Source organism: Triticum dicoccoides, chromosome 7B (assembly GCF_002162155.2).
Source record: "Triticum dicoccoides isolate Atlit2015 ecotype Zavitan chromosome 7B, WEW_v2.0, whole genome shotgun sequence".
Taxonomy (NCBI): Eukaryota; Viridiplantae; Streptophyta; class Magnoliopsida; order Poales; family Poaceae; genus Triticum; species Triticum dicoccoides.
This window is the reverse complement of record NC_041393.1, coordinates 158,767,116-158,769,597: the sequence shown is the minus strand read 5'-3', so window position 1 is coordinate 158,769,597 and position 2,482 is coordinate 158,767,116. Positions and strand designations below refer to the sequence as shown.

At 39.5% G+C, this 2,482-nt stretch overlaps 1 long non-coding RNA gene across 1 annotated transcript; it reads right to left on the bottom strand.

Moving 5' to 3' along the window:
- Positions 1-267: 267 nt before the first annotated feature.
- On the bottom strand, positions 268-2,476 carry LOC119341048. Its single transcript, XR_005164858.1, has 3 exons — positions 2,260-2,476; positions 1,331-1,381; positions 268-764 (listed from the first exon to the last, which is right to left on the bottom strand). It is a non-coding gene; the product is annotated as an uncharacterized LOC119341048 (long non-coding RNA).
- Between the last annotated feature and the right edge of the window lie 6 nt (positions 2,477-2,482).

The window sequence follows — 2,482 nt, the reverse complement described above, 5'->3', positions numbered from 1 at the left end:
TGTTGAACTCTGCGATTTGAGTCTGATTCGTTTCCTTTCTATTTCTCTGCGAGCCTACAGCCTTAGATTTGTTCTGCAATCTAATGCATGCGTGGATGGATGAACTCACGCTCCTTCGGTTCTCTGCTATTTGTTTCTGGCAGAGCGTGCTCAAGCCTTTTTTTCTTTGAGATGGAGCGTGTATGGATGGATTGGTAGATGACCACTTTATTCAGCAGTTTTGTTTGAATGAACAAATCCATCTCATTCCATCCCTTAAACCAAACATGAAAATATAACAATTCCATTCCTTTGAATTGCTTCTACCAAACACAGAGATGGAACCGACCCATTCTAGTAGAACGGAACCATGACATTCCATTACACTTCATTCCCGAACCAAACACACCCCAAAAGCACAATGCTCTAATCTGTTTCATCTGATGATTCTTCATCACCCATGTCAAAAAGGTCACGAGGCCTGACTTCCACTACTACATTCCATAATTCAGCTTTTGGATCTTGAACATAGAAAACCTGCTGCACTTGGGAAGAAAATACAAAAGGATCATCCTCTAACTGATCTCCTGTGTGTATTTCCCGAGACTTGTTCACAAGAATGAACCCAAACTCATCCTCTAGCTTTATTTCAGCAATTTACACAAGGACAGATAATTCTATCACCAGCTGGAACATCATGGAATGCAAAAGACAGAAATTGCCCGACACCATCTTTGTAAGCAACACTAGTTCTTGGTTGACTCATCCAACCTCGATCCATCGCCCTTTGATATGTCAAAGTAATGAAAGAAAAAAAACATGTCAGCGTATAATTTTACATGTGTTATTTAAGAGATGAAAGTTAGTTTAAATCTTTTTGCAAGAAAAGCATGGAATGCATACATGTTGCAATTGAAAGATTTGATCCTACCATATTTCATTAACCTTGCATTCAAAAACTTAAAAGGAAAGGTGGCATTGGTAGGTTTTAACTAGCATGCAAAGACGCCACTCAGTTCAATACAATTGCACATGCTGCCATCTTTCTCCTCCTAATACCAACTCCGGCTATATCGAAAGGAAACACACACACACACACACGACATGAACAAATAAAAATATAAAACAGGACACATGAATGATATTATGTATGCAGGGCCTTTAATTATCTAGAAAAACTTTTTCTTTCCAATCGCTGTAGGGACTTCTTTCCTTCTGCAAAAGTACTAATGTTGTTGACTATGTAAGTATCTAAACTGAGCATAAAAACCATATAATATGGTACTTTCTTTTACTCTGTCTTTCATTCGTAGAGAGGGAAATGTTTGTGCACATCTGTGTACAAAGCTACCTCCTCATACTGGAGAGTGCGGCGTTTGGACGCTCCAGTTCAGCTAGCCACCTGTATTCAAATTGATTGATATCGTCAATCTGAGTAATAGAAGCTAGCTCTACTGATTGTCAAAAAAGGTACTTGTTTGAACTTCTATATTATGTTTTGGCGCTTAAAAGTTCCATGATTCAGTTTAGAGGAGATAAGCAGTTCAGATCAGAGGAGATGAAAAGCTCGGTGCTTTGTGTGTTATATTTGGTTCAGTTCAAACTAGATCAGTGGTCAAATTTCATTCTTAGATTAGTAATTTTGTTGGTAGACATTTCTTGTGGAGTTGATTCCCCAGGGCCATAAACTAGAACTGGTTGTGCTCAGGCTTGGATAAGTTGACACGAGCACGACTTCTTCAATTCTACACTCCATGGTTCAGAGAACGACAATCCTGAATGGGCTAGCTGTACCAAAATGAAGACTGAGCATACACCGAATTCTCTCTAGCCTCCAAAATATCCAATAAACATCAATCTGTAGCAATTCACAGGCGTACTTGCTAGTTACATACTACAGACTAACCTTATCCTTTTTCCTTTTTTATATTAATTCCAAATTTAAGCTTTCTCAGTATGATAATTCTAATGACAAGTTTGTTTAATTATCTATCTACAAGCAAAACTCGGGTGGTGGAAGTACAAATTGCAATTTGGACTAAATAAAGAATCTGATAAGACATCGTTGAACAAGAAACAGTGAACACATGTGATTATCTAATACCAGATTGAAAGTTAAGACTAATTTAACACCCTAACACATCAACAAAAATATTAACCAGTGACTGCTGCATTATACCATTAGTGTCAGATGCAGACATGAACATCGACTATAGGCTGTCCTGATTTTCGAACTTTTATGGTGGTTTCTGAAATTAAACAAGGGAATCGATTGATTACCACTTAATCGGCTATGTGTTAGACGAGAAGCTACCGGCGACGTTGCTGAAATTACTGAACCCCACGCATGTACAACATTGCCGACGGTGGCGCCCCTGATCCCTTCTCCTTGCCCTGATGCAACAGGGTACGAGAGGCTGTCAGCTCGTACGACTAAGCTGCAACGGAGTGGGGCAATAGATTAAGCCCCGCTGCGGTGGAGATTTGCGGCGGGGAAGGGGGT